Consider the following 25,004-nt stretch of genomic DNA (forward strand, 5'->3'; position numbering starts at 1 on the left):
GCGGAGGATCTTGAAGGAGAACTGTTGTTTTTGAATCTGTAGTCTGTACTGTTTGTCCTGTTCGGGTCCGAACTCTGCTGGTTTAAAGGTGGTCCGGAGTCCGTGTGGGATGAGTTGGTTACGGAGACAGGCACTGAGGAAGCAAATGTGGCTGTAGTAGCGGGTTTGTTTCAGGACATGGTTGAAGAGCTTCAGGGCTGAGGAAATGACCTGGAAGTTGCAGTCGGATTAAAGAGATTCTTGTAGAGAGAGGAGGAAAACTTCTTCAAGGCAGGCATCCTTGTAAGAGGATTCGCAGTAGGGTTAAAATCAACGAGGTAAAAACAATGACTGCAGATGCTGGAAACCAGATTCTGGATTAGTGGTGTTATACCTATCATGTTACTCCAGCCATTTGGTTTGGCTCCAGCACCACCTTATTTTTAGTTTTTTGTAATTATCTCTCTGCTTCATTTAATCGGATTACAAGTCATCCCTTCACTTGCTATTCAGCTGTTAACACTTTACTCACCCTGTCTGACACTTTCGATCACCTCCAGAGATTTATTATTCAATGCTCCATTCACACCATTTGTATGATCTATTGATCCCTCTGCCCATAAATTCTCTGTTTGCGTGCTCTTCTCTCTCACTTTACCCGATGAGGGAGCTACGCTCCGAAAACTTATGTTTTCAAATAAACCTGTTGGACTGTAACCTGACTCTTGCCTTTGTCCACCCCCCAGTCCAACATTGGCACCTCCACATCTTGGAAAACTTTGTCTTCAAATCTCTTTTCCTTTTCACCCAAACCTGTAGAAAGATTGAAGAGGAGCATTTATGTCATGGTGTGTAATGTCAGCGTGAAGGCAAAACTCAGCACAGATTTCCAATAACTGCTGACTCAACTTAATGTCTCTTGGCCTTAGCCCAAGTGTCCTCCTGTACTACTTTCATACCATTGAGAACAGCACAGTCATCTGCCTGGATTATTTTTAACAAAGAATTAGCCTTAATGCATTTCCAACCTCAATCAAGTATTTTTCTCCAAACAAATGAGAGAATAGATTGAAACCAAAACCCATCAAAATCAGTTAATTTATCTTCACATGGATAATAAACTGTTAAGAACTTTTTCTGTATTTTTATTGTTAAAGCTGCCTTCTCAATCTCTAAGATATCTTGCGTTTAACAAATTGCAGGTGCAAGTGTAATGATGACAATGCTCTGTGTTTAGCCAGTGTATACTGAAGAACAAAGACACTGAAAGGCCAATCTTCCATCTCCTGTTCCAGCTGAATCAGTTTCTTGTCATGTTGTTGCAGCAAGCCTGTGCTCATTGTTGAGAGTGAGAGTGAAATCACCCTGACTCTGACGTACACAGTAAAAGGAGCACTGTTAATCTCCCGCCTCACTCTGTGGAATCCAAAGAGATGCCAAGAACATCAGACAATTTCATTCATTTGGCCCCTATTAGGTTCATTTAAACAGGATATATTTTTAAACTATTAAACAAATTCTCGACTACAGATTGCAAAAAATGAATTACTTTAAGCCTAATGAAAATTAAACCCCTAGACTCACAAAACTACAGCTGGATCTAAGAATTTTTACTGCAATCTTTTAAAAATTTCATGTTAAAATAATTGAAATTTAAATTCATAGTCAAATGGAATTGTAAAAAGGAGCATCCTGTTATTTATATTTAATGAACTAAAGCTGGAAATGCAAACAGTTAGCTTTAATGTCCAATATTATTGAAATGACTCCACAGAGGCCGGTATCCCATCACCAAGTTACTCGTTAGTTATACGTGCACAGTACTTGACCCTGGTATGGTTCCCTCAAAGCCAGCACTCAGAGTGAACAGAACCATTATATCTGTCAGCCAGAGCTCCTTGATTGGACCAGGTTAACAGCCCCAATCAGGGAACTCATTCCATGAGGTCCACCTGGCTCACCTCATTACAATCCCTACAGTTATCTTTTTGAAAACAAATTTTTTTCTTGATACAAATCCTCATCTCTGATTTGACTCCCACCGTTTAACATCTGAAATGCAAGAGATAGGCGATTGTATTTGGTGTTGGGACCTCCTTGTTTTAATTTTGTCATGAGAATGGGAAAGCAGTGAGTGTGCTAAATATTGACTAATCATCATTTTCAACTTCTATCTGTGATGTATATCGCCTTCATAGGAGGCAAACTAATACTATTTCAGTTCTAGTTATAATTATGTGTGCTTCCCAGTTTGAGTTTTATCCTCAACTTTGTAAAAAAAATTAGTTTGCCATCTGCTGAATCTCATTAACCTGAGAAATTATTTATTAGAGTAAATGAATCATGAATCAGACCAATTAATGGGGAATGGAGTTAATTACATAAACCAATTATTCGGTTTGCATGTCAAATTCCAAAATCTTTGAATGCTTTAGTCAAACGGTGCCATTTAATAGAAATTTCAGTTTGTGTGTGTGTGTGTTAGAGGGATGGGGGGGGGGGGGGTGGGGAAGGGGGAGGGAGGTGGAGCTGTAGTTTTTCTGAAAGCACAGGTGGTATTAGCTGAGAATGCAGCATTTAGTTGGTTGTGGCTGAGCAGCAGTGTGCAGATAGTCTCACTATTCGAACAGAGGTTGTCGCTGAGATAAACGATCAGTTGGATGTAGAATGGTTACGTCAATGTTAACTGCAGCTGGAAATGTCATTCTTATTTTGTGGGTGCATGTTTCTGGCTCCATGTATGATCGAAGGAGTGGTTGTGTGAAGGTCTATAATTCATCACTGCTGAACTGCAGTCAGTGTTATCCTCTGGAGATTTAAGCCTATAATCTAGGTTGACACTTCAGTGTATTATTTAGGGAGTGCTGCGCTGAGAGAGGAGCTGTCATTTGGTTGCGATTTTAGACTTAATCCATCTGTCCTCTCAGCTGTATGCACAGAATCCCAGAACACGACTTGACAAAAAAGTGTGTTTCTCCAGCTGTCCTGGCCAACATCGTTTTGCTTCCCATTTCAACAAAAACAGATTATCTACTCGCTTATTTCTTGCCATTTGTGGCAAATTGACTGTCACATTTTCTAAATTATGTAATGTTGCTGTAATATGGTAACTCAGTGGTTAGCACTGTTGCCTCTCAGCACCAGAGACCTGGGTTCAATTCCACCCATGGGTAACTGTCTGTGTGGAGTTTGCACATTCTCCCCGTGTCTGTGTGGGTTTCCTCCGGGTGCTCCAGTTTCCGCCTGTAGTCCAAAGGTGTGCAGGCCAGGGTAGATTGGCCATGTTAAATTACCCATAATGCTTGGGGATGTATGGGTTAGGTGGGGAAATGCAGGGCTACAAGGATAGGGTTGGGGGGTGGTTCTGGCTGGGATAATCTTCAGAGGGTCGGTGTGGAGTCAATGGGCCAAGTTGCCTGTTTCCACATTATAGAGATTTTATGAACTTGTAAACTTTTCACTGTACGGATTTGAGAACATGTGACAATAAAGCTAAATCAAAAGTATGTCGTTAAAAATCACACAACACCAGGTTATAGTCCAAAGGTGTGCAGGCCAGGGTAGATTGGCCATGTTAAATTACCCATAATGCTTGGGGATGTATGGGTTAGGTGGGGAAATGCAGGGCTACAAGGATAGGGTTGGGGGGTGGTTCTGGCTGGGATAATCTTCAGAGGGAGCCTCCTGCGAAGCGCTTCTTTGATGTTTCCTCTGGTGTTTATAGTGGTCTGTCCCTGCCGCTTCCGGTTGTCAGTTTCAGCTGTCCGCTGTAGTGGTTGGTATATTGGGTCCAGGTCGATGTGTTTGTTGATGGAGTTTGTGGATGAGTGCCATGCCTCTAGGAATTCCCTGGCTGTTCTCTGTCTGGCTTGCCCTATGATAGTAGTGTTGTCCCAGTCGAATTCATGTTGCTTGTTGTCTGCGTGTGTGGCTACTAAGGATAGCTGGTCGTGTCATTTCGTGGCTAGTTGATGTTCATATATGCGGCAGGGACAGACCACTATAAACACCGGAGGAAACATCAAAGAAGCGCTTCGCAGGAGGCTCCCAAGCACTGATGATGTCGCCTAGCCAGGGGACGAAATGTTTGCAACAAAAACTTCCAGCTCGGCGAACAGAACCACAACGGGCTTCAGAGTCTTGGATAGCAATGGTCCCCATTCTCCAATGGGCTTCAGAGTCTTGGATAGCAATGGTCCCCATTCTCTAACGGGCTTCAGAGTCTTAAACAACCTACAGTACAGAGGTCTAAGTGATGTAGAACCATTTCCCCAGAGCACTGGAGATGAGCCAGCAGTGATGTCATTACAGGATTCTCCAAATCTGCAGATCTGGTGGTCTCACAGCAGCACCCTCTCCCCAGCATTAAGGCAGTCATCAGTTGGAACAAGCTCCGCTGGCTGGGTACATTTTGTTTGTCTGTGTGACACCAGATTGTCCAAGCAACTGCTGAATTCAGGGAGAAAGAATTCAGAGTTCACCTTTGGGTCCAGTGACCCTTCTTCAGAACTTACAGCTGCTTTGCCTCTGATTTCCAATGTCTGCAGTTCTTTCGGTTATTTGTTGTACTCAGAACTTGTTTGCACAGGATAATCTCAGCTGGAGAACATCAGAGATGTCTTCAAAATATTCCTGAAGAGTTAAACATCCTTACTGACTCACGGGGTACTCTCTACTGTGATAGACCAAAATGGAGAAGGTACATTTGGGAAAACACTGAGAACACAGAAACATTTGACTGGGAGAACATAGGTATGAAGTCAGGATATCAGATAGAATGAAGCTCATCTCCCTGACTGTCCAAGCATCAACTGGCCAGAGTCATGGGACTTACCAACATCCGTAAACACACTGAAGTCACAGGAGTCAATCTCGATCCAAAAGGAAAGCCTCTTGGACATGCTTCCCAATGAATAGCCTGGCATAGAACCAGGAGAGATCATCCCAAAGTTTGGGCTGGTGCCAATGGAGAGGAGGGAATGTGCTGCAAAAAGGTAAATAAAGGTTGGAAAAGAAAGAAACAGAAAAAAATACTTATTGTAATTTAGAAAATAATAGAATTGGGAAACAGGAAAGGCTGTCTCAGCAAAGAAAGATTTAGAAATTGCTAGATTCTGCAGGCTTATTACAAATGACAAGGAGATCTGGGCACTGTGCAGAGATCATGTCATCACATACCAGACGATGTGACAATTCCCTTTGGATCCACACCTCGTTTCTCTCTGCTGGCTTTGGGAAAACACAGCCTCTGCACACAGTAACAACAAGGAGCGCAACTACTTCTCAAACTTTTCTGTTTGTTAAATCATGAGGCATTTTTTCATGTCATTTGGGAAAGCACATGCTAAGCAGTGAGTACAGTTGTTCATGCTTGTCTAATGTTACACATCTGGAATCAAAGTTTTGTGTCAGTAGGGATCTGAGACAGGAAAGTCAGAGAAAAATATTGACCTGGAAGATGCAGAGGACAATGTTCCAGGCAGAGACTGTGGGGTTACTGAGAGGACAGCTTACTTGAATGAGGCCCCCAGGAATGTATGTAACTGCAGGAATATACAGCCACCCAGTATCCACGCTGAAAGTTCAGAGATCTGCTTACTGTCCGGGTCTATATCGCTCAGACCTCATACATTCCCTCGATCTGCCCTTCTGTGACACGGTTCAATAGAATCCGGTTAAAGAAAATACAGAGGAACCGCGATTGTCTGAAGGACACGGACAGGGAGTATTTCGCTCGGTTAATCAAATTCTGGATATTCAAATGCCGGAATACACAGTTTAGCCAATCATCAGGACCTTGTGATCTTACCGGATAATCCCATATTCGAATAACTGAATGCCGGATATTCGAGGTCCCTCTGGACATGCTGTTGATCTTTGGGATGGTAGCTGTTTCCCAGATCTGAGGAACTTGTGCATTCCTTGTAGCTGCCAATACCCACCAAGGGTCAATATTCAACCAGAGGAAGTTGAGTCATCACTTGTTTACATTCTGGGAGTGGACGTTGCAGTCAGCGTGAGTGTGAAGGATACTCTGGAAGAACCTCCTCAGTTATAAGTGGGTGGCAGAACATCCAATTGGGGGTGATGAGTTTTTGGTCATTTGATTTGTGGGAGTGGGCTTCAGTTATTGGACTCTCCTCGCTCCTCAAATACGTGTAAACATTAGTTTTGTGTAAGAGATGTCTTCGGGTTTTTTTGGATAGTTAAAGTTCAATGTTATTTTTTCTTTGCTTGATATACAACTGTGCAGAACCAAACTATTTTTAGTATCAATGTACAAAGATTTTTTATGATTAAAATATTTTTTTTTCAGTGTCTGTGTGAAGGGTATCACAGGAGAACCTGCTGTTAAGGAACACTTACCCACAAACACTACCTGACTGGAGTATTTCCATCTCGCCTTCCACCTCGAACCCAAAAGAGAGGCAAGGTTCAGAGGAGGCAGAAACATCATGAGGGAAGGTCCAGCAGGGAAAGGAGCAGGAGCTGAAAGTGAGGTCTGGAAAGTTTTGCAAAATTGTTATTGGAGTACAGAGCATCAGATACTTCAATTAATATTAAATGTATTTGACATTGTATGGATTAATAAAGTCAAACGCATAGGACATGGGAGGACGCTCCAAATCATAGCCTGCTCTTCCTACTCGATGTGGGAAGCCGAGCACATTTCACTGTCTCCACTGCAGCTCCTGGAAACATGAGTTTCAGAGTAGGAGTGGCTACTGGGGACACTGGGAAGCATTCGTGAGGCGGAGAGTGTCCTGGGTAACACTATAGACAAGTGGTGACTCCGCAGACTCAGACTGCACAGACAGGAAGGGAATGGGGTGACCATCAGGCTGAGCAGGAAGCTCCTGTGGCAATTCCCCCACTGTGGAGGATTGTTGTGATCCGTGCCTTTAACTCCCCCTGTATTGACTGGGATTCACTTCGTACTAAGGGCTTGGATGGGACAGAATTTGTAAGGATCATTCAGGAGGGATTCTAGACAAAGCATGTAAATAGCCCAACCAGCGAAGATGTTATGATGGACCTGGTTTTGGAAAATGAGCCTGGCCAGGTGAGTGAAGTTTCAGTGGGGGAGCATTTCAGGAATAATGATCATAATACTATGAGTTTTAAAATTCTCATGGATCGGGATAACAGCAATCCTCAGGTGAAGGTGTTAAATTAGGGGAAGGCAAACTATGACAGTTTTCGGCAGGAACTGGAGAATTTTGATTGGAGGTGGCTGCTTGAGAGTAAATCTACATCAGACATGTGGGAGTATTTCAAATGGCAGTTGATAAGCGTTCAGGAGCAGCATGTTTCTGTGAGAGTGAAGGATAGGTCTGGCAAGTTACGTGAACCTTGGATGACCAGGGATGATATGACCTTGGTCAGAAAGTAAAAGGAAGCGTAGATAAGGTCTAGGAGGATGGGAACTGAAAAAGCTCTTGAAGCATATAAGGAAAATAGGAAAGATCGTAAACAAGGAATTAGAAGGGCTAAAATGGGTCATGAAAAGTGGACTAGAAAACAGGATTAAGGAAAGTCCCAAGGTTTTTTATACATATATAAAAAGCAAGAGGGTAGCCAGGGAAAGGGTTGGCCCAGTCAAGGACAAAGGAGGGAATCTGTGTGTGGAGCCAGAAGAGGTCGGTGAAGTCTTAAACGAATACTTTGTGTCTTCGCCAAAGAAAGAAATTGGTGGAGGATGACCTCAGGGAAGGGAGTGTTGAGTTTCTAAGCCAAGTTGCTTTTAAAAAAGAAGAGGTGTTGTCAGTCTTAAAAAATATCAAGGTAGATAAGTCCCTGGGTCCTGATGGGATCTATCCCAGAATATCGAGGGAAGCAAGAGAATAAATTGCTGGAGCATTGATAGACATCCTTTTATCCTATTTGGCCACAGGTATGGTCCCAGAGAACTGGAGAATAGCCAATGTTGTCCCACTGTTTAAGAAAGGTAGCAGGGATAATCCTCTCGGTGGTGGTGAATTTATTGGAAAAGCTTCTCAGGGGCAAGATCTATATGCATTTAGAAGCAAGTGGACCAATTAACAATAGACAGCATGGTTTTGTGCAGGGGAGATGGTGCCCCACTAACATGATCAAGTTTTCTGAGGAGGTGTCAAAGGTGATTGATGATGGAAAAGCGATTGATGTCCACATGGACTTCAGTAAAGCCTTTGACAAGGTCCCTCATGGCAGACAAGAGATGAAGTCACGTGACATCAGGGATGAGTTGGCAAGATGGATACAGAACTGGCATAGTCATAGGAGACAGAGGGTAGTGGTGGAAGGATGCTTTTCAGAAAGGAGGACCGTGACTAGTGGTGTTCCACAGGGACACTTCTGGGACCTCTGCTGTTCGTGATCTACAAAAATGATTTGGAGGAAAGTGTAGCTGGTCTAATTAGTAAGTTTGCAGATGTTACAAAGATTGGTGGAGTTGCAGATAGTGAGGAGGATTGTCAAAGAATACAGCAGGATACAGATTAGTTGGAGGATAGGGCAGGAAAATAGCAGGTGGAGTTTAATCCAGACAAATGTGAGGTGATGCACTTTGGAAGGTCAAGTACATGTGGAAATTACACAGTGGATGCCAGGAACCTTTGGAGTATTGATATGCAGAGGGACCTGGGTGTACAGGTCCACAGATCACTGAAGGTGGCAGCGCAGGTAGATAAGTTGGTAAAACAGGCCTACGGGATGCTTACCTTCATTGGAAGGGACATTGAGTATCAGGATAGACAAGTTATGCTGCAGCTTTATAAAACTTTAGTTCGGCCACAATTAGAATATTGTGTACAATTCTGGTCACAACACTACCAGAAAGATGTGGATGCTTTGGAGAGGGTACAGAAAAGGTTTACCACGATGTTGCATGGTCTGGGGGATTTTAGCCATGAAGAAGATTGGATAGACTGGGTTTGTTTTCACTGGAATGCAGGAGGTTGAGAGGCGACCGGATAGAAGTTCATAAGATTGTGAATGGCATGGATAGAGTGGGAAGAATGAGGCTTTTTCCCAGGGTGGAGGGGTCGGTTACTAGGGAACACAGGTTCAAGTTGCAGGGGTGGGGTAGTTTAAAAAAGATGGGTGAGGCAAGTTTTTCGCACAAAGTGTGGTGAGTGCCTGGAACATGCTGCCAGAGGAGATGGTGGAGGCAGATACAATATCAGCATTCGAGAAACACCTGGAGAATGACATGAATAGGAAGGGAATAGAGGGATACAGATCCTGTCAGTGAAGACAGTTTTAATATGGAAGGGCAAAATGTGCCGGCACAGGATTAGAGGGCTGAAGAGCCTCTTCCTGTATTGTATTGTTCTCTGTAAGGCACAGGGTGTATGTACCTGCAGTGTTCTAGTCAGTGTAAGGACTTCTTTCCCTTTCGATGGGACTGGCCATCATCATGGAATGGGCAGAGATGCTGCTTTTACAAAGCCCATGTGGGAATTCCTGAGATACATCAGACTCCAGGTTTGTGTGGTTCCCAACTGTTTGCCAAACTCTTCCTCAGGAATTACCAGGATTTCAAAACAATGACTAAAAGAATTCAGAGATAATATCTACAAAGATTGCAAAAGGAACAGTAGGTGGTTGGTAGAGCAAAACAATCTCCTTTAGTTGGAAATTTTATAATGAGGGATCAGAGTCTACACCTTAGGGCCAGGAATATGTCAGTATTGTGCCAAATTCCTGTCTGGTCAGGAAGCAGTACCTGTTTCTCTGCTTGAAGTAGGTAAGGTTTGAGATTCCACTTCCTCACTGCGAAATTAGACCCACAGCCTCTCTGGACCCACAGTCTCCCTGGACCCACAGTCTCACTGGACCCACAGTCTCCCTGAACCCACAGTCTCACTGGACCCACAGTCTCCCTGGACCCACAGTCTCCCTGAACCCACAGTCTCACTGGACCCACAGTCTCCCTGGACCCACAGTCTCCCTGGACCCACAGTCTCACTGAACCCACAGTCTCCCTGGACCCACAGTCTCCCTGAACCCACAGTCTCACTGGACCCATAGTCTCTCTGGACCCACAGCCTCTCTGGACCCACAGCTTCTCTGGGCCCACAGTCTCCCTGGACCCACAGTCTCCCTGGACCCACAGCCTCTCTGGACCCACAATCTCCCTGGACCCACAGCCTCTCTGGACCCACAGTCTCCCTGGACCCACAGTCTCCCTGGACCCACAGTCTCCCTGGACCCTCAGCCTCTCTGGACCCACAGTCTCCCTGGACCCACAGCCTCTCTGGGCCCACAGTCTCCCTGGACCCACAGTCTCCCTGGACCCACAGCCTCTCTGGACCCACAGTCTCCCTGGACCCACAGACTCTCTGGGCCCACAGTCTCCCTGGACCCACAGTCTCCCTGGACCCACAGCCTCTCTGGACCCACAGTCTCTCTGGGCCCACAGTCTCCCTGGACCCACAGCCTCTCTGGACCCACAGTCTCCCTGGACCCACAGTCTCTCTGGGCCCACAGTCTCCCTGGATCCACAGTCTCCCTGGACCCACAGCCTCTCTGGACCCACAGTCTCCCTGGACCCACAGCCTCTCTGGGCCCACAGTCTCCCTGGACCCACAGTCTCCCTGGACCCACAGTCTCCCTGGACCCACAGCCTCTCTGGACCCACAGTCTCCCTGGACCCACAGCCTCTCTGGGCCCACAGTCTCCCTGGACCTACAGTCTCCCTGGACCCACAGCCTCTCTGGACCCACAGTCTCCCTGGACCCACAGTCTCCCTGGACCCACAGTCTCTCTGGGCCCACAGTCTCTTTGGACCCACAGTCTCCCTGGACCCACAGCCTCTCTGGACCCACAGTCTCCCTGGACCCACAGTCTCCCTGGACCCACAGCCTCTCTGGGCCCACAGCCTCTCTGGGCCCACAGTCTCTTTGGACCCACAGCCTCTCTGGGCCCACAGTCTCTCTGGGCCCACAGTCTCTTTGGGTCCACAGTCTCCCTGGACCCACAGTCTCCCTGGACCCACAGTCTCCCTGGACCTACAGTCTCCCTGGACCCACAGTCTCCCTGGACCCACAGTCTCTCTGGGCCCACAGTCTCCCTGGACCCACAGCCTCTCTGGGCCCACAGTCTCCCTGGACCCACAGTCTCCCTGGACCCACAGTCTCCCTGGACCCACAGTCTCTCTGGGCCCACAGTCTCCCTGGACCCACAGACTCTCTGGACCCACAGCCTCTCTGGACCCACAGCTTCTCTGGGCCCACAGTCTCTCTGGACCCACAGTCTCCCCGGATCCACAGTCTCCCTGGACCCACAGTATCCCTGGACCCACAGTCTCTCTGGGCCCACAGTGTCTTTGGACCCACAGCCTCTCTGGGCCCACAGCCTCTCTGGGCCCACAATCTCCCTGGTTTTGAACAAACAAAATAAACTTTACAAAATAACTTTGAAAAGTAAACCATCCACTGTGTACTGTACGCTCAGAAGCTTATACTGTGACATCTGGGATTTACATGAGGTAAATATGGGTAACAGACAAATTAAGGTCAAACACCTCAGAATTTATCGAATAAAAACTGCAATAAAGAGAGATCCCACGGATTTCACTGCAACCCCCAGCCGGCAGTGATTTTGTGGGTCTTCATTAAAACTTTGGGTCTTTTAGTTATTTGAAAAATCTTTTGTTGTGCTTTTGGTTGCACTTCAGCCCCAATCTCTTAATCTTAGGGCACTCAGTGCAGAGGGGTGTGGGCAAGTGAGAGGACCTCCCCATGGGTCTGCTCCTGGGCCTGACCAGGCTGACCATGAACAGGTCTGCCCCTCCTCCATGGTTACAGCAGTGCTCAGGTGTCCTTGGAGAGAGATGGACACTGCAGGGGGTGGAGTGCTTTAGTTGACTTTCCAATTCTATTTTAATTCAGGTCCCTCACACTCTGCCTGACCTTTGAAGGACTGCAATGCCCTTTTGGGCTTTGTATGTCAATTCCAAAGATGGGTCATTGGTCTTGAAGCATTAATTCTATTTCTCTTTTCACAGATGCTACCAGTTTCTCCAGTCTTTGTGTTTCAGATTTCCAGCATCTACAGTTCTCTGTTTCATTTACTTTTAAATTAATCACTTGGAAAACACAAGTGATTTACTTGTGGTGGTTAATAAGTGAAAAAAATACCATGGGTGATCTGTTGATGAAAACGAAATGTTTGGTTCTGTGTAGCAGCACATCTGGATATGTAAAAAAAGAGAAAGTTTTCAGCTGAATCCTACAATATTTTAGCTGTGATTTCTTCCAGCTTCATGGAGATTTTCTCTCTGGGAGATCTAGTGTATTTTCAGATGTTATTATCCCAAAGTCACCTAATTGACACTCGTCTTTGATTTAATCATGTCACATTTACTAAGATACAGCGAAAAGTATTATTTTATGTGCTATCCAGGCAAATCATACTTTACATAAGTGCATCAGGAGATGGTCAGGAGTCAGCACCAGGCAGCAGCTGGGGGTCAGGGGTAAGCACCAAGGGGGTCAGGGGTCAGCAGCAGGGGATCAGGGGTAAACACCAAGGGGGTCAGGGGTCAGCAGCAGGGGATCAGGGGTAAGCACCAAGAGGGTCAGGGGTAAGCACCAAGGGGGTCAGGGGCAAGCAGCAGGGGATCAGGGGTAAGCACCAAGAGGGTCAGGGGTAAGCACCAAGGGGGTCAGGGGTCAGCAGCAGGGGATCAAGGGTAAGCACCAAGGTGGTCAGGGGTAAGCACCAAGGGGGTCAGGGGTCAGCAGCAGGGGATCAAAGGTAAGCACCAAGGTGGTCAGGGGTAAGCACCAAGGGGGTCAGGGGTCAGCAGCAGGGGATCAGGGGTAAGCACCAAGAGGGTCAGGGGTAAGCACCAAGGGGGTCAGGGGTCAGCAGCAGGGGATCAAGGGTAAGCACCAAGGTGGTCAGGGGTAAGCACCAAGGGGGTAAGGGGTCAGCAGCAGGGGATCAGGGGTAAGCACCAAGAGGGTCAGGGGTAAGCACCAAGGGGGTCAGGGGTCAGCAGCAGGGGATCAAGGGTAAGCACCAAGGTGGTCAGGGGTAAGCACCAAGGGGGTCAGGGGTCAGCAGCAGGGGGTCAGGGGTCAGCAGCAGGGGGTCAGAGTGTTGCAGTGCAATTCTGAACTCCCTGATATAGGAAGGATGTTGTGAAACTTGAAAGGGTTCAGAAAAGATTTACAAGGATGTTGCCAGGGTTGGAGGATTTGAGCTACAGGGAGAGGCTGAACAGGCTGGGGCTGTTTTCCCTGGAGCGTCGGAGGCTGAGGGGTGACCTTATAGAGGTTTATAAAATTATGAGGGGCATGGATCGGGTAAATAGACAAAGTCTTTTCCCCAAGGTAGTGGAGTCCAAAACTAGAGGGCAGAGGTTTAAGGTGAGGGGAAAGATTTTAAAGGGAAGTAAGGGGCATCTTTTCATGCAGAGGGTGGTGCGTGTATGGAATGAGCTGCCAGAGGAAGTGGTGGAGGCTGGTACAATTACAACATTTAAATGGCATGTGGATGGGTATATGAACAGGAAGGGTTTGGAGGGATATGGGCCAAATGCTGGCAAATGGGACTTGATTAGTGTAGGATATCTGGTCGGCATGGATGGGTTGGATAAAAGGGTCTGTTTCCACTCTGTACATCTCTGTGATTCTATGAGTGTAAGTGACCAGCTGTTATTTCAAATGGACTACATGAGAGATAAAGGCATGATTTAATTGAAACTATTTTTTAAAATTCTTAGTACAGGCATTATGTTTAGTTTGACATTGTGGTGGTTAAAACTGTTAGTCTCTGAAACTAAGAAAGATGTAATATCACCTACATCTCATTAGTTTAAACTCCAGTGAGTACAGACCCAATCCTCATAAAATAACCAGTTAATCCCAGGATAAGCTCAGCAAACCTTCTCTGAACTGTCTACAATGCAAGAATATTCCTTTGTAAGTATGGAGACCACAACTGTACACAATACTCCAGGTGTGTGTATGTGTGTGAGTGTGAGTGTGTGTGAGTGTGTGTGTGTGTGAGAGTGTGTGTGTCTGTGGGTGTGTGTGCCTGTGTGAGTGTGTGTGTGTGTGTGAGTGTGTGTGTGTGAGAGAGTGTGTGTGTCTGTGTGTGTGAGAGAGTGTGTGTGTCTGTGTGTGTGTGTCCGTGGGTGGGTGTGCCTGTGCGAGTGTGTGTGTGTGTGAGTGTGTGTGTGAGTGTGCGTGTGAGTGTGCGTGTGTGTGAGAGTGTGTGTCTGTTGGTGGGTGTGCCTGTGTGAGTGTGTGTGCGTGAGTGTGTGTGTGAGTGTGTGTGTGTGAGTGTGTGTGGGTGTGTGTGTGTGAGAGTGTGTGTGTGTGAGTGTGTGTGTCTGTGGGTGGGTGTGTGTGTGAGTGTGTGAGAGTGTGGGTGTGAGTGTGTGTGTGTGTGTGTGTGTGTGTCTGAGCGTGTGTATGAGTGTGTGTGAGTGTGTGTGTGCGTGTGTGTGATAGTGTGTGTGTGTGTGAGAGTGTGTGTGTCTGTGTGTGAGCGCGCATGTGTGCGTGTGTGTGAGAGTGTGTGTGTATGTGAGTGTGTGTGTGGGAGTGTGTGTGTGGGAGTGTGTGTGTGAATGTGTGTGTATGTGAGTTTGTGTGTGTGTGAGTGTGTGTGTGTGTGAGTGTGTGTGTGTGTGTGAGTGTGTGTGTATGAGGGTGTGAGTGTGTGTGTGAGTGTGTGTGTGAGTGTGTGCATATGTGTGTGTGAGTGTCTGTGAGGGTGTGTGTGTGAGCATGTGTGAGTGTGTGTGTGTGCGAGGGTGTTTGTATGTGTGTGAGTATGTGTGTGTCTGTGTGTGAGTAGGTGTGTGAGTGTGTGTGTGTGAGTGTGTGTGTGAGTGTGGGTGTGTGTGTGAGTGTGAGTGTGTGTGAGTGTTTGTGTGTGTGTGTGAGTGTGTGATTGTGAGTGTGTGTGTGATTGCGTGTGTGAGTGAGTGTGTCTGTGAGCGTGTGTGTGTGAGTGTGTGTGTGAGTGTGTGTGCATATGTGTGTGTGAGTGTGTGTGTTTGTGAATGTGTGTTTGAGTGTGTGGGTGTGATTGTGTGTGTGTGAGAATGTATGTGTGTGAGTGTGTGACTGTGAGTGTGTGTGCGAATGTGTTTGTCTGAGTGTGCATGTGACTGCGTGAGTGTGTGTGTGTGTGTGTGAGTGTGAGTGTAAGTGTGTGTGAGTGTGTGTGTGAATGTGAGTGTGTGTGTGTGAGAGTGAGTGTGAGTGTGCGAATGCGGGTGTGTGTGAGTGTGTGTGAGTGTGAGTGTGTGTGTGAGTGTGAGCATGTGTGTGAGTGTGAGTGTGTGTGTGAGTGTGTGTGTGAGTGTGTTTGTTTGTGTGAGTGTGTGTGTGGGAATGTGAGTGTGTGAGTGTGGGTGTGTGTGTGAGTGTGTCTGTGGGTGGGTGTGCCTGTGTAAGTGTGTGTGTGTGAGTGTGTGTATGTGAGTGTGTGAGTGTGTGTGAGTGTATGTGTGTGAGTGTATGAGTGTGTGTGTTTTGTGTGGGTGTGTGAGTGTTGGTGTGTGTGTGAGTGTGTGTGAGTGTGTGAGTGTGAGTGTGTGAGTGTATGTGTGTGAGTGTGTGTGATTTTGTGTGTGTGTGAGTGTATGTGAGTGTGTGTGCGTGTATGTGAGTGTGTGTGTGTGAGTGTGTGTGTGTGTGTGTGAGTGTATGTGAGTGTGTGTATGCGTGAGTGTGTGTGTGTGAGTGTGTGTGTGAGTGCGTGTGAGTGTGTGAGTGTGAGTGTGTAATGTGGGTATGTGTTTGTGTGGATGTGAGTTGTGTGTGTGAGTGTGTGTGAGTGTGTGTGTGAATGTGTGAGAGTGTGTGTGTGAGAGTGAGTGTGAGTGTGCGAATGCGGGTGTGTGTGAGTGTATGTGTGTGAGTGTGTGTGTGAGTGTGAGTGTGTGTGAGTGTAAGTGTGTGTGTGAGTTTGAGTGGGTGTGTGATTGTGAGTGTGTGTGTGTGAGTGTGTTTGTTTGTGTGAGTGTGTGTATGGGAATCTGAGTGTGTGAGTGTGTGTGTGAGTATGTGAGTGTATGTGTGTGAGTGTGTGTGATTTTGTGTGGGTGTGTGAGTGTTGGTGTGTGTGTGTGAGTGTGTATGTGTGTGAGTGTGTGTGTATGTGTGTGAGTGTGTGTGATTTTGTGTGTGTGTGTGTGTATGTGACTGTGTGTATGTGAGTGTGTGTGAGCGTGTGTGTGTGTGTGAGTGTATGTGAGTGTATGTGTGTGTGTGAGTGTGTGAGTGTATGTGTGTGAGTGTGTGTGATTTTGTGTGGATGTGTGAGTGTGGGTGTGTGTGTGAGTGTATGTGTGAGTGTTTTTGTTTGTGTGAGTGTGTGTGTGGGAATGTGAGTGTGTGAGTGTGGGTGTGTGTGTGAGTGTGTCTGTGGGTGGGTGTGCCTGTGTAAGTGTGTGTGTGTGAGTGTGTGTGTGTGAGTGTGAGTCTGATCGAGTGGGGTCTGATTGAGTGGGGTCTAATTGAGTGGGGGCTGATTGAGTGGGGGCTGATTGAGTGGGGGCTGATTGAGGGGGGTCTAATTGAGTGGGGGCTGATTGAGGGGGGTCTGATTGAGTGGGGTCTAATTGAGTGGGGGCTGATTGAGTGGGGGCTGATTGAGTGGGGGCTGATTGAGGGGGGTCTAATTGAATGGGGGCTGATTGAGGGGGGTTTAATTGAGTGGGGGCTGATTGAGTGGGGGCTGATTGAGTGGGGGCTGATTGAGTGGGGGCTGATTGAGTGGGGTCTAATTGAATGGGGGCTGATTGAGGGGGGTCTAATTGAGTGGGGGCTGATCGAGTGGGGGCTGATCGAGTGGGGGCTGATTGAGTGGGGGCTGATTGAGTGGGGGCTGATTGAGTGGGGGCTGATTGAGTGGGGTCTAATTGAATGGGGGCTGATTGAGGGGGGTCTAATTGAGTGGGGGCTGATCGAGTGGGGGCTGATCGAGTGGGGGCTGATTGAGTGGGGGCTGATTGAGTGGGGGCTGATCGAGTGGAGTCTGATTGAGTTGGGGCTGATTGAGTTGGGGCTGATTGAGTTGGGGCTGATCGAGTGGAGTCTGATTGAGTTGGGGCTGATTGAGTTGGGGCTGATTGAGTTGGGGCTGATCGAGTGGGGGCTGATTGAGTTGGGGCTGATCGAGTGGGGGCTGATTGAGTTGGGGCTGATCGAGTGGGGGCTGATTGAGTTGGGACTGATCGAATGCGGGCTGATTAAGTCTCACACCAGATTCTGGCCACAATGAGGTAAAAACAATGACTGCAGATGCTGGAAACCAGATTCTAGATCAGTGGTGCTGGAAGAGCACAGCAGTTCAGGCAGCATCCAAGGAGCAGCAAAATCGTCCTCCACCCTTCAGGCTCTCTGCCTTTATTCCTGATGAAGGCTTTTGCCCGAAACGTCGATTTTGCTGCTCCTCGGATGCTGCCTGAACTGCTGTGCTCTTCCAGCGCCACTGATCCAGATTCTTGCCACAATGTGTTTGTCAGATTCTTGGGCTGGATTTTAAAATCCTGCTGCTGGGTTTGAGAGAGGGTGGGCTTGTTAAATATCTTGTATTGGATAATGGCTTGAAAGGATTAATGTTGGGAGAATGTATTGTACGTCACAGACTCTGCTAATGTCATCATAACAGTTTAGGGAGGAAACTCAGAACATCTTGGGACCTTGTAGTTTAAGATACATATCCACACATCTCCCAAATGTCTTAGGAACAGTATCCAACTTTCAAATACATCTTATAATTTAATTACAATTAATTATACCTTATTAAAGATAAGGATCTCTCCACATTTCGACAGGCTTGGAGCTCTCCTCTATTCCAGGAAATCCTATTTGTCCTTAGACCCAGACAAGGGAAGAGGCTGGTACCAGCTCATTTCTGCTCGTGGTAGTTGGCATCACAACACACATTTCTCTCTCCACAGATGCTGCCAGACTTGCTGAGTTTCTCCAGCCGTCTCTGGTTTTGTTTGTCATTGGGGGTCTTGCTTTTCTCTTTCTCACACTCTCTCTCACACACACTCACTCATTCTTCATAGAATGGAAACACATCCTTCAGCCCAACAAGTCCATATCGACCCTCTGACGAGTCATCCACCAGACCCATTCCCCCTACCCTATATTTGCCCATGACTAATGCATCTCACCTACACATCCCTGAACATTGTGGGCAATTTAGCATGGCCAATCCACCCTAACGTGCACATCTTTGGACTGCGTTTTCTCTCTCTCTCCCCCAGTAGATGAATTCTGCTGTGATTATGGACTGGGTGAATCTCAGTCTGTTGGATGTAGCATGTGATTCCTGACATTCCCTTAACTGTAAGTCAATGCAGCCATTGTGATTTGAATACAGAATAAACAAGAGATTCATCACTTAAGAATAGACAGAGTTCAACAATCGAACAACCCCAGAGTCATTGAAGTTAGAGGGAGCAGGAAGAATTCCAAATTACTGAGACAAGACAACCCTCTCATGCAATACTCAAACTGTGTCTAAAACAGCTAGATAAATAATTAATAGCTGTTTCCATTGCAGCAGGGGCCTGGCTGACATGGCATTCATGTAATGATGACAGGAGCATAGCCTGTTTCCCAGGGATCTCCTCAGTGATACCAAAATAATTCACCTCATCCCTGGGATGCAGGGCTTATCTTATGAAGATAGCTTGGACAGATAGGTCCTATGTCCTCTCGACTTCGGAAGAATGAGAGGTGATCTTATTGAAACATAAGATCCTGAGGGGACTGGACATGGTGGATATCCAGCATAAATTACCTCCTGTGGGGGAGACTGAAACTAGGGGACTCCCTTTCAGAATAAGGGGTCTCTCTTTTAAGATGGTCAGGGAGAAATATTTTCCATCAGCAGGTCCTCAGAGTGTGGATTTCTCTTCCCTCGAAGGTAGTAGTGCCTGAGTCTTTAAATTAATCAAGGCTGTTCGATAGACAAAGGGGTTAAGGGTAACAGGTGCTGACAGGAAACTGGAGCTGAGATTGCAAACAGATCAGCTGTGACCGTATAGAAAAGTGGGGCAGGCTGAATGGGCTGAATGGCATCCTCCTGCTCCTCCCTTCCTGTCAAAAACAACTCAGAAGCTGGGAGCCTTGATTTGAGCCCATTGTTGCACATTGGTGGATTAATGTTATTTTCCTTATATCAGAGATTACATTTTTCTAAATGTCTTTGCATAATCTAAATAGATTTTTGCAATTAGATCAAACCATCCTTTGTTAAGTATGGTTTAATAATTAGACTCTCATGTTTTTCTACCATTGTTGTACATCTCTGATGGAAGAACTGCCAAGGGCAGGCAAAGGCAGTCCCATCTTTCAATATTTTGTTACAATTCTCGAGACAAGTTTTTAACCTGAATTGTGAGCCCCTTTCGGTCATGGTTGGCCTCGTTGTTCTGGCTTTCTGTTTCCCTGAAGCAATGTCACTTGTGACTGAAGAGCCCGATGCTGGAGTGACAGTCCCGGTCGCAGAGGTCACATCTGTGTGTTGTCATTGATCTGCTCGAGCTGCTGCCCTCCTCCCTGCGTGCCCACTTGTCTGCTGTAGTGCTCTTCAGCTTTTTTTCCCCTGTTTTGGGATATTGGTTCAGGGTGCTTCTCCAACTCATGCGGTCAGCTACAAGCCTTTCCCAGGACTCCATAACAATGGAGTAAAGCGCCTTCATGTCCTGTATGCAGACATCCTTGTAGCACTGCTGGGGACGCCCAGTGGGTCTCTTTCTGGATATGAGCTCTCCCTAGAGGATATCCTTTGGGACGCAGCCATCCTCCATGTGGTGGACGTGGCCCAGCCAGCACAGTCTCTGCTGCCTGAGCAGGGTGTACATGCTGGGAAGGCCAGCGCGAGATAGGACCGCTGCATTGCACACTCTATCTTACCAGGATACGCGGATACTCAAGTGGAAGATGTTCAGTTTTCTCTCCTGTCTGGCAAATGGAGTCCACGTTTCACTGCCATACAGCAGTGTGCTTATGATGCAGGCATTGTAGACTGACATTTTAGTCTTCACTGTCAGCTTGGGATTTGTCCATTCTTGAGTCATGAGGTGAGCAGGAGTTGAGGCTGCTTTCTCAATCCTCTTGTCAATCTGTGTGCCCAAGGAGAGGTTGTCAGTGATGGTGGAGCCAGGGTACATAAACTGATGGATGACATTCAGTGCGGCTTCCGAGTTAAAAGGTCAACAATAGACCTTCACCAACTGCAGGAGAAGGGTAGAGAACAGAAAATGCTCCTGTATGTTGCCTTCATCGACCTCACCAAGGCATTCGACCTGGTCAGCAGAAATGGCCTTTTCAAAGTTTCTCCTGATGATCAGCTGCCCTCTGAAACTGCTGAGCATAATCGAATCCTTCCACAGTAACATGAAGGAGACAGTGCAGTTCAACAGCAGCTCTTCTGAGCCCTTCAACATCCGCAGTGGCATCCTTGCTCCCACACTCATAGAGTCATAGAGATGTACAGCACGGAAACAGACCCTTCAGTCCAACCCATCCATGCCAACCAGATATCCCAACCCAATCTAGTCCCACCTGCCAGCACCCGGCCCATATCCCTCCAAACCCTTCCTATTCATATACCCATCCAGGTGCCTTTTAAATGTTGCAATTGGACCAGCCTCCACCACTTCCTCTGGCAGCTCATTTCATACCTGTACTACCCTCTGTGTGAAAAAGTTGCCCCTTAGATCTCTTTTATATCTTTCCCCTCTCACCCTAAATCATGCCCTCTAGGTCTGAACTCCCCGACCCCAGGGAAAAGATTTTGCCTATTTATCCTATCCGTGCCCATCATGATTTTATAAACATCTATAAAGGTCACTCCTCCGCCTCTGACGCTCCAGGGAAAACAGCCCCTGGACTATTCAACCTCTCCCTATAGTTAAAATCCTCCAACCCTGACAACATCCTTGTAAATCTTTTCTGAACCCTTTCAAGTTTCACAACCACCTTCCAATAGGAAGGAGACCAGAATTGCACGCAATATTCCAACAGTAGCGTAACCAATGTCCTGTACAGCCACAACATGACCTCCCAACTCCTGTACTCAATACTCTGACCAATAAAGGAAAGCATACCAAACGCCTTCTTCACTATCCTATCTACCTGCGACTCTACTTTCAAGGAGCTATGAACCTGCACTCCAAGGTCTCTTTGTTCAGCAACACTCCCTAGGACCTTACCATTAAGTGTATAAGTCCTGCTAAGATTTGCTTTTCCAAAATGCAGCACCTCGCATTTATCTGAATTAAACTCCATCTGCCACTTCTCAGCCCATTGGCCCATCTGGTCAAGATCCTGTTGTAATCTGAGGTAACCCTCTTTGCTATCCACTCCACCTGCAATTTTGGTGTCATCTGCAAACTTGTCATCCAAATCATTTATAGACTCTTTGGGATTTTTTTTTTTGCCGTTCTCCTGAAACACGCCTTTAGCGCCACAATGGAGGGGATTTACCTACCCACTAGATCAACTTGGCTTGCCTCAGAGGCAAGGCAAAAGTCCATGCGGCACTCATCAGGGACATGCTGTTTACCGATGATGCTGCAGTTATAACACACACCCAGCAGGAACTCCAGACACTGATGGACTGCCTCTCTCACACGTACAAGGATTCTGGGCTGACTATAGCCTGAAGAAGATGAACGTCCTGGGACAGGACACAGAGGCACCGCCGGTCATTACCATCTCTGAACACGAACGAAACTGAATTAGTAACTGCAAAGATTTAGTGAGCAGTTATTCGCTGATCTTAAATCCATCTTTGACACCAAAAGACAATTGGCTAGCCATTATCCCAATGTAATGTTGGTGTTGGGGATTGTGAGATACTTTACTTCCTCACACGGCCTTCTACTAGCTTAGCCCTGACTGGAGGAGATTCCCAAAAAAGGAAAAGGCATTTAAAATCTTGCTCACTGAAAATGGTCACAGACAAAACAGAAAGTGTTGCATTTACATAATGCCTGTCCCAACCATCGCATGTCTCAAAGATATTTGCAGCCAATTTGCTAACAACAAGCTCTGAAAAACAGCAACGTGATAATGATTAGGGAATCTGCTTCTCTTTTTGGCAATGTTGTTTAATGCACAGTATTGACCAGGAGAACTCACTAAGTTGGCTCTGCTGCAGAGCAGTGCCCCTGAGATTGCAAACTCATTTTAATATCTCATCTGAAACACGGTACCTGCAACTGACAATGCAGTATTTCTTCAGTGAGCTGGATGACTAGCCTTGATCTGTGTTCACATTAAATGTGGGCCTTGAACCCACAACTTTGTCTGAAGAAATGAGAGAAAACTGACTGAACCACAAATTGCAAAGCAATGGTTCAAATCACCCTGTTCTTCCTGAGCTTATTTTGTTTTGCTTTTTTGCATCAGTGCTAAAGGTTTACCACAGGAATCCTGACCGGAGGTATTGTCCAATCATATGATGAGGAACAATGGCTGACAGAACCTCAGTGACTGGATCCTCACAGAGGGCTGAGGGCACAGCTCCATCTCAGAATAAAATGCTCCGTGGGACACAGGGGGTCACTTTCTCACAAGGGCAACATTTCCAGGACAGACAGCACCAACAGTCAGAAACAGGATCCTATTCCTTAAAGAAGGAAAGAAGATGAAAAAAGAAACAAAGTGAGATACAGCATGTGATTGGTTCAGAAGCTCCTGAATCAGGGGCCCTCTCTGTTGATAGAGTTGGGTATGATTGAAATGTTGGTTATATTTTATGGACATTGGGAGTGTGTATTTGTACACATTGTGGAAAGGTGCCCTGTTTGGGGAACCGTGACCCAGCTTTGATATTGGATGTTAATGGGTGTCAGATATAGGATGGAAACTGCCTGCACCAGGTGTGAGTTGCTCTGCGTGGCATTGTATTGGGAAAAAGCAGGTGATGTGATCTCCCTAGATCCTGCAAGAAAAAAAATCTGCAATGAAATATAATAGCCAACAACATGCTCAAACAACAGCTGTGCAACTTCTGGCAAATGCTTTGGAACAGAACTCCTAATGTAATTTACCTGTAACCGAGCCAATTATTCCACTATTCTTTTGTAATTTGGAGCTGTTTCTAAATGTCATTGAATAACAGATAAAAATATTAATGATAGAAGGAAAACAGCAAATAATTCACCCTGTACATGATACTTCAGTGCACTGTATTATGTAACTTTTCTAAATTGATCAGAATCTTCTCATTGTGGTTTTTAAAGATTATATTTTTGCTGTACAAGTGGTGAAGACATGTGAATGTGCATCATATTTAGACTGAAGTGAATACACTCATCAAATGGATCTGATGTGGTGTAGAACACAGAGGAAGAAGATGTTCTCTGCTGTTTTTAGGTAAACATTTCCTATCCAGCTGGATAATTTTACAGCCGTTACCAAACAGAAAGCTCCCCCCTCCCTTCTGGTCCTATGTCTAAATACAAATTTCCATTATTTAACTAGGTGCAATATTGACAGGTTACAACGATAGTCTGAATCATTTTTGAAGAAACCAAGTTACTGGAGGATGTTTGATTGGATTTTATGGTGGCAACATTTAAAACAATTTAAATATGTTCTCAGACCTTGCTGGCGTAGTGCACTCGTAATCAAGCCCCACTATTCCCAGAGTCATCACGAAAGTTAAAGATTTTATAAATGTACTTAAAATTCCCTAATTTACCTCTTCTTTCTGGCTCAGGTTAACAGAAAGCTTGAACCCAGTTTCTGCACTTCACAATTTGATAGAAACTCTTTATTGTACAGGTAAACAACTATGAGCTGTTGACATAAAATTGTCAATCTCTACTTAAAATTGTCAGTCCCTTCAACATGTATACACACACACACTCACACACACACTCACACACACACACACTCACACACACACACTCACACACACACACTCACACACACACACACACACACACTCTCACACACACACACACTCACACACACACACTCACACACACACACTCACACACACACACACACTCACACTCACACACGTGTGTTATGGGTGAAGGATAAACTAGAAGGGCAGTTGAATGGTCCCAATCCAGTGTTGGCTGAAGTTATTCATCTGTTTGTCAGGACTTGCTGCTTGTTGACCTCTCTTATCCAGCTGTTCTTCCACTTCCTTTCAAGAGGCGCAAAGAGACTTGTTCACAAATTTAAAAAAGATCTCTGACTTATTGATTAAAAGTCACAGCTTTCAGCAATTGTTGAGGGAAATGGAATTACCTTTTGCCGAGCTTTAGACATTTTTCACAGCAGAGAAAAAGAACACCGTGTGTCCTACTGGACGTCCAAAGACATCAGGCTATATCGTTCAAACCCACAAGCTGTTCAGCTCCCCAGGAGCCAATCACAGTTATTGGCAGGCAGTAGGCCTTTTTCATCCCCAACTTGTCACTACACCCCCCCAGATCAATCTAGTGCTGCCTAAATCTCACATTGTGCACAGCCCCTTGGCAGCAGTCTGCCTGCAGTAAGCTGTCCCACTGCCTGAAGATGCTAGGATACAGTGTCAACAAAATTTACTATAAATGTTTTCAACAAAAGCACAGACATTCCTTCAACAGTCTTTTTGTATAAATAGTCCTTTTACACTTAGCTTACAATCAAAAATACTGAAAATTAAAAAAGAAACACTTGTTACAACATTGCCATGCAAGTACACTGCCAGGTTTATCGAATGAGATCAGTATTAGTTGCTGCGGTGTATGGAGCTGCGGTGTATGGAGCTGCGGTGTATGGAGCTGCCTCTATCTCACCAATAAAGCCACGTGTATTCACTATATGCTACTGTTTTGAGGTCTTTGCTACAGGAAATTCTGAATTTCTATCAGTCAGACAAAGTAAGTGAAGAAGTGGGAAGAACAAGGATTTTCTCTTAAAGCATTTACCTGACGGTCCATCCCACCTGATGTCACTGGGTCATTGGTCATGCCAGGGTCAGCCACAAACGCCAGAGACCACGTCTGTCTATGGCACTGAAAGACCAAGTTTAAATCACTG

General features: G+C 46.2%; 1 long non-coding RNA gene across 3 annotated transcripts in view; it reads left to right on the top strand.

The window, feature by feature from the left end:
* Positions 1 to 25,004, top strand: part of LOC122563400 (uncharacterized) — a 42,829-nt gene that overhangs the window by 11,756 nt on the left and 6,069 nt on the right. For 2 of the 3 annotated variants that reach the window (XR_015752194.1, XR_015752195.1), the window contains exon 1: positions 6,303 to 6,479. The exons of the other annotated variant lie outside the window; for it this stretch is intronic. This is a non-coding gene — a long non-coding RNA (uncharacterized LOC122563400). Of the gene's footprint in view, positions 1 to 6,302; positions 6,480 to 25,004 lie in introns of those variants that run through there. 3 annotated transcript variants of the gene reach the window in all.

This window comes from Chiloscyllium plagiosum, unplaced genomic scaffold (genome assembly GCF_037043375.1).
Source record: "Chiloscyllium plagiosum isolate Xiang-an unplaced genomic scaffold, Cpla_swu_hap1 HiC_scaffold_30, whole genome shotgun sequence".
NCBI classification, from domain to species: Eukaryota; Metazoa; Chordata; class Chondrichthyes; order Orectolobiformes; family Hemiscylliidae; genus Chiloscyllium; species Chiloscyllium plagiosum.